Below are 7577 nucleotides of genomic sequence, written 5' to 3'. Positions count from 1 at the left end.
AAGGGCCGAGAAGAACGTCCCGCTGTGGGAAATGCAGGGGAAGCAAGAGAAACCTGAGAATAGGATGCTTCAGGGAGATGCCACAGTGAGGCCAACGTCACCGCCACCACCATCATGGTGACAATCAGGCCAAGGTCCAGGATGAGGCCCCAGAACCCCCAAGAGTGGACAGCATCTGGGTGGTCACCTGCATCATGCATATTTTGACCGGAAGGGTGCAGGGGTGACAAGGGGATTGACAGGTGGCCATTGGAGAAAGCACCGTGCATCCCTGCCTCCCACCCCACACCGATGTGGGGTCTCCCGGAGGATTGTAGGATGGCAAGCGCTGGCAGTGGAGGCTGAGCCACCCCCTTACAGAAACCCGGGAAACCCGTAGGGCACGGTGTGCTCACTGCCTGGGACAAGGGAGATCTTCTTACCTGGGGAATGTCAAATATCCTAAATCCAAGGAAGGTTTGATCCCACCCCACCCACCTCCCCGCCCCCCGACTTCAGCTTCACAGGAGGGGCTGCAGGCACTGCTGGGAAGTAGGGCAAGAACTCCTGCTCCTGCAGGAATCAGTCCCAAACCATTTGTGATGTTTCTGCCCCAAATTTTGTAAAGTAGTTGTTGCTTCCACAGTGAACAGCAGCGCCAAAGAATCCTTTGTGGGGTTTTTTAAAAAATCTAACCCGATTGTTTTATATGGGGCAGAAATGTTTCTTTATGTGGGGGATGATTTCACATAGTTTTAGTATCTGTCATTCATATATATATGTGTGTGTGTGTGCACGCGTATATATATTTTTGATGTTTTCTGATCATTTTGTTATTGGCAGAATGATGGCTTTTTATTTAGGGGAGGATCTGGCATAGTTTTATCACCTGTCACATATATATATGTATTTTTTATTTATTTTATTTTTTATATGTATTTTTTAAATGCTATCTGATTATGTTGTTATTTGCAGAATTATGTTTTTATTTATTTGCGGGATGATTTGGCATAGTTTTAGCATAACTGTACCATATATATATTTTTTTTTAATTTTATCCTTTGCCATATATATTTTTTAATGTTATCTGATGACTTTGATATTTTATCTTTTTTTTTTTCTGTAGGGAATGATTCAGCATAGTTTCAGCACCTGGCCAAAAATATTATATATTCATATTTATATATTTTTTATATATATATAATAAAAATATATTTTTTTACGTTATCCAATCATTTTGTTATTAACAGAATTCGTTTTTATTTGGGGGATGATTCGGCACCGTTTTATTTTTTTTATTTTATTTTATTTTATTTTATTTTATTTTATTTTATTTTATTTTTTTGCACCGTTTTAGCATAACTGTCCCACACATATATTTTAGTGGTATCAGACCATTTGTTTTGGGCGGAATTACGGGTCCTGATTTGGGGGGATGCTCTGTTGTAGTCTGGGTACGGCCGTCCCGAGCGCCCTTGGGAGAAATGAGCTCCTCTGGGGTGTGTTCCTAGGTCCCCGTGTGCCCTCCAGGCCTCAGGCTGGCGCTCACCGAAGCCCCCGTCCCCCTCCACCGGAGGCCAGACAGGAAGCCGGGCCACCCCTCCCCCTCCTCTGGCGCCAAGGGTCACCCGACCCTGCCTTCCTGCAGACGCAGACCAGAAAACTGCATTCCGCACAAATTCTTTTTGGTGCTTGTTGCTTTTCAAAAGAAACCCCAAAGAGGCTTCCCCAGATGCACCCAGAACTCATTTCACAGCTTGATGTTTGTCCCCCCTTCCTGTGTTTCTGTGCGGCCTGGAGACCCGCAGGGGGTCTGCATTACCTGGAGCTGAAGCCTTTTGAGAATCCACAGAGAAAGCATGAACCCTGTCCCGAGCTTCCCTTCTCTAACACGAAGCTCCATAAACTCCTCCTGAGGACACCTCTCCTCCCCAAAGGCAGAAAGCAGTCAAACCCACCCAAACCCCTCCTCCAGGGCAGAGGACGGCCCTGAGGAGACCAGGGCCGCAGAGACCATGCATATCTGTGCAGAACAACATCACTGCAAACTTTCTGATGTGCTGTTTATCCTCAGAAAACCCATCGATGGCTCCCAAAACTCACCTGTGTTCCTGTAAGATCCTGACTCCCCTCCCACACCCCGCCCGACACCTGCTAGGACGGTATAGATGCCCCATGTTCTCAGATTCCCTTCAGCCCGCCGCCCCCCAAATTATATTACCTTGGGACGCCGGCACAGATATGTGGCTTCCCGGAGGCTCCAGGTAAGAATCCACTTTGGAGAGGGGCACCTGGGTGGCTCAGTGGTTGAGCATCTGCCTTCGGCTCAGGGGGTGACCTCGGGGACCTGAGATCGAGTCCCATATTGAGACTAATCCCTGCTTCTGCTTCTGCCTGTGTCTCTGCCTCTCTCTCTGGGTCTCTCATGAGTAAATAAAAATAAATAAATAAATAAATAAATAAATAAATAAATAAATAGTCTGACATAAAGAATATTAATACACATATGTATTGAGACAACTGTATTGATGGATGGATGGATGGATGGATGGATGGATGGACGGATGGAAGCTCTATGCCCGATGTAGTGCTCAAACTCATGACCCCGAGATCAAGAACTGCATGTTTTACTGATGAGCCCACCCAGGGTCCCCTTGAAGCAACCGTTCCTAGAATACACATTGCAAATCAATTTAGGGCCCAATATTTAGGGGATGGGGTGGAAAGAGATCCCCAAATATGTACCAAGGAAAGGAGATTTCCTTCACTTTAGTAGATGTCACACAAAACAGGATCTTGTGGGTAAAATGGAGCTGGATTGGCTCTGAAATGCGGGACTGCTAAGAGGCTGATTTGCCCTTTGGAGAAGAGGACTAAGGTATGTGATGTCTATAGAAATTACTTCCTCTGGGTCCCATAGCCCCATCAGTGGGGAAACTCTGAGCCTCCCCCATAGAGACACAGCGATCAGTCCAGAGGACATCTGTAGTGTAGGCATCCCTGTTGCACCCTGTTGCACCTGTCAGGGAGCTCCTGCATCCACAGAGCATCCCCTGGGATGCAGGGCTGTCCTTGTGACCTGTGCCGGCCAATCACAGCATCCAGGCCCTGTGGTCCAGGTGGGCCTAGGGTCTAGCACGGTTCCTCCAGGGAGACAATTGTTGGCTGGATGCTGAGAGAGCCTCTCTGACCTGGTACAACTGGCAGTGAGGACCCCAAAGAGGTTTCACAAATGGCAAGCGAATCGTTTACTGGGAAAAAATAGACGTTTTTAGAGAAGAACACAAAAGAACCTCTACAAAAAAAAAACAAAAACAGAAAACAGGAAGGTCAGCTGTGTGGATGGGCAGAGAGGCTGATGGATTCACTGAATGAATCTCTAGGCAAAGCCAAACAGAGTCTCTCAGGACTTGGAGAGATGACATTGAACTCAGGATAAAAGGAAAAAGGATGCAGAGATTTTTGAAGAAGGAAAAGAAAAAAAAAAAAAGAGGGGTTGCATTTGCCTTACTGAATATCAATATATAAAGCTCAAGTGAGGGGCGCCTGGTGGGCTCTGTTAGTGGAGCGTGCGGCTCTTGATCTCAGGGTCATGAGTTCAAGCCCCATGTTGGGTGTAGAGATTACTTACAAAAAAAATAAATAAATAAACTTGAAAAAAAAAGTTATTTTAAGCGTGAAGGATTGGACCGAGAATCGATAGGGTAACACAACAGACACATGTCAGGGCACCTGGGTGGTTCTGTGAGTGAAGCACCTGCCTTTGGCTCAGGTCATGATCTCGGGGTCTTGAGATCGAGTCCTGCATTGGGTTCCATGCTCAGCAGAGAGTCTGCTTCTCCCTCTCTCTGTGCTGCTCCTCATCCTCATGCTGTTGCTCTCAAATAAATAAATAAAATATTTAAAAAAAAAAGAACAGACACATATCTGTATGTAATTGGCAACTCTGTTGGTGACAGAGACAGCATCACCATGCAACAGGGTGGCAGGAAGGATGGATGCTTGGGTAGATGGTGTAGAACCAGCTATCCATTAAAAAAAATTAAGATTTAAAAATTAAAAAAAAGCAAATTAGGTTAAATCTTTGTGATGAGCATGACCTGGGCCCCTAGGACTGTCTCACGCTGCTGCCACCCCCATGCATATATCGCAATGCTCGTCAGGTAGACTGAAGATATCATTAAGGCTCCTACTCAACTGCATAGAAGACGGGGAGATTTATTTACCCAATATGATCAATCACATGAGCCCTTGAAAGTGAGCCAGAAAAAACCATGAGAATGAAGTGAATTAGTTTTTTTAAGATTTTATTTATTTATTCACAACAAACACAGGCAGAGGGAGAAGCAGGCTCCCTGTGGGAAGCCCAGTGCTGGACTCGATCCCAGGGCCCTGGGATCACACCTTGAGCCGAAGGCAGACGCTCAACCACAGAGCCACCCAGGTGCCCCCCTCCAAAGTGGATTCTTACCTGGAGCCTCCAGGAAGCCACATATCTGTGCCGACACCTTGATTCCAGGTGTAGGAACAGACTCTGAGCTGAAAACCCCATGTGGCAGCGTCGAGCTGGTGCCACGAAATGTTAGCTACAGAGTGAGATAAATAAATCAGAGAAGGACAAACATTATATGGTCTCATTCATTTGGGGAATATGAAGGATAGTGAAAGGGAATAAAGGGGAAAGGAGAAAAAATGAGTGGGAAATATCAGAAAGGGAGACAGACCATGAGAGACTCCTAACTCTGGGAAACGAACTAGGGGCGGTGGAAGGGGAGGAGGGCGGGGGGGGGGGTGACTGGGTGACAGGCACGGAGGGGGGCACTTGACGGGATGAGCACTGGGTGTTATTCTATATGTCGGCAAATTGAACACCAATAAAAAATAAATTTATGAAACAAATAAAAAAATAAAAAAGCAATGAAAAAAAGAGAAACGTTAGCTACAAAGCTGGCTACAACGTGGATGCTGTGTGAGGCTGCCAGGTTTGTTTTGTTACACAGCAGAGCTGACTAATACAACCTCTAACTCGGCATTTACATACACCGCCGTGTCCTGGAGTAAGCACCTACGTATAAATAGAGAATTCTTATAACTTGCAGGGAAGAGGATGTGTATGAAAGAATAAGACGGTCTATTGACGGCGCGCGGGATATAGTGCGATCCGTAACAGAAAGGAATCCAGGTCCGAGTCATCGCCTCGGCAGATTTGGGGAATTCGGATCCCAGACAGCCCTCTAGAGAAGCTGAGTGAGTTTGTTAAAAAATATTCTTTTACACCCGAGCGAGTGCACGGTTGTCAGTGTAGGTCATCAGTCAACGCCATCCAGTTTTTATGTTTGAAGGAATCCAGAGAAGTCTGTGGCCGGCCAGAGTTTCTCAGCCATGGGCGATCACGGGGCTGCCTCCACGTGACACGTGTGGTCGTCCTACGATATATTTACGAGCCTTTCCCTCCAAGGGGTATCGGATGCAAAGGCATGCGCGAAAGATGCAAACGTTAATGCAAATGATGCCAACGTTAAAAAAAAATTTTTTTTTAAAGTCCTCAACGTTTTGCTACCACGCGTTTCCCTGAATCCCGGGATTTCCAGCGTGACAGGCCGGTGACCACCCAGATGTGAGATCCGGGCAGGAAGCCAGAGGAAAATTGGAAATGCCGTCTTTACGGATGTCTTGATCTCATCAACCCTGGCGTGGCCAACGCTGAGCCGAGAGGGAAAAAGAGGCAAAATAGGAAATCGCTGGCCTGCGCGTTATAAAATTTAACTATTTGCAAGAGCAGGCGCTCGCAGGTCTGGGTTCTTAGGACGTGAATGATTGGAGTGTCTGTGCGCGTTTCACTTGCTTTTGACATAAGACGTTGGAAGAACTTCGTAAAAAGCGATTTTTGACTTAAGACTTGGAGGGTCCCAAGCCGCGGAGCTCGGCACCTCTTAAATTCATGTTTTCTTGGCAGGCATGCAGAGATGCAACGTGTCGCCTTCAAAGATTCATCGTCAGGGATTTTTCTTAATTGAAAAAAATGGTGAAAATGTAGTGAGCTGCGATGCTCACGCAACGGACGTTTTTACGACGTATTTTTCCAAAATAACCAGAGGAGGCATCTGGCGATGCCTGGCAAATGTCTCGACTTTTTTCTTCTTCTTTTTTTTCCTGTTAGCATCCTAATTGCTTCTCCTGTGTAACCTGAGCGCCCACCGAAAGCATCTGTCAGCCTTGCTCTCACGGGGGATACGGGACGGAGCCTTTCATTAAAACGAGGGCCACCTTGTCTGCAGGGATTTCTGAGCAGATGTTTTTAAGGCTAAATGCTGAACATACAGAAACGCTGAACGAGGATCATTCAAGCTCGGTGTGTGTGTCCTGAAACCACGTCCTGTGCATTCTGGGCTCGGGCGGAAGAACGGGTTTAATGGGGATCATGAGAGTCATATTTCTCACCCTCCGGGACAGACTTGGGCAGATGGAAAGATGGACGGGGGCATGAACCCAGAGGACTTGACTGGGGTTGGGATGTTATCAGTGTGTGAGTCACCCAAGGGCGACCATAGAAAAACAATATAAACCAGGGGGCCCCCAAACCACAGATATGTATCCTGCCCTGGAGACCAGATGTCTGAACTCTGGGGATGGAGGGGGGCAGGACCCCTGAGATCCAGAGGCTCCGGGGAGGGTCCCTCCTGCCTCTTCCAGCATCTGGGGCCGCAGGCATCCCCCGGCTGGTGGCTGCGTCCCTCCTGTCTCCTCCTTCATCTTCACGGGGCTCCTCCTCTGCGTCTGCGGCTCCTCTTCTGTCTCTTACGAGGACCCCCATCATTGGATGTAGGGCCACCTCATCCAAGACAAGCTTATCTCACAGCCTTCACTTCATCATATCTGCAAAGTCCCCATTTCCATATAAGGTCCTGTTCTCGGGTAGACGTGAATTTGGGGGGACACCATCCCACTCACTACACCCTCACATTGAGTACAAACCCTATACATACCTGCTCAGCTGATAAGCAGTGAACTTCTTCCAATATTTGATTGCAACAGTTAACTCACGTGTCTTTCTGAAGCTCTGAGGTGTGTGCCTAGAGTCTCTCATCAGTAGGGTTTTTAGGAGGTATGTTTGGGGTCACTGGGTGGTGGACATACTCGTGAAGGGTATGAGCCATCCCAGTAGAAAAGTGGATGTAGGGGTTGCTTTGCAGTTTCCTCGTGTGAGTGTGGGGATTTGTGTCGTTGGGGTTGGGAGTGGACACTGGTGACCAGGGTCATTGTTGGGGGAGTTGACCACAGAGACTTTTGCGGGTTTCCCACCCGGCTATGAGGTGATGAAGCCCACATTCCTGCATTTCTCCATCCTTCTGGGGTGTGCACTGGATTGAAAATGGGGGCAGAAGGCGCCAGAAGCATCAAAACCATCTACCCATCCATGCACTTAGGTTGCTTCCATGTCTTGGCTGCTGTGAATCCGGGAGCTGTGAACGTGCAGGTGCAGGTGTCGTCTTGAATTAGGGATTTTGTTTCCTTCAGATAAACACTGAGCGGGCGCATTGTCGGATGGTACGCTGTTTTCTTATTATTTCACAAGACAGCATCACCTTGTGGGTTTT

Source organism: Canis lupus, chromosome X (assembly GCF_048164855.1).
Source record: "Canis lupus baileyi chromosome X, mCanLup2.hap1, whole genome shotgun sequence".
Classification (NCBI taxonomy): Eukaryota; Metazoa; Chordata; class Mammalia; order Carnivora; family Canidae; genus Canis; species Canis lupus.
This window is presented reverse-complemented; position numbering follows the sequence as displayed.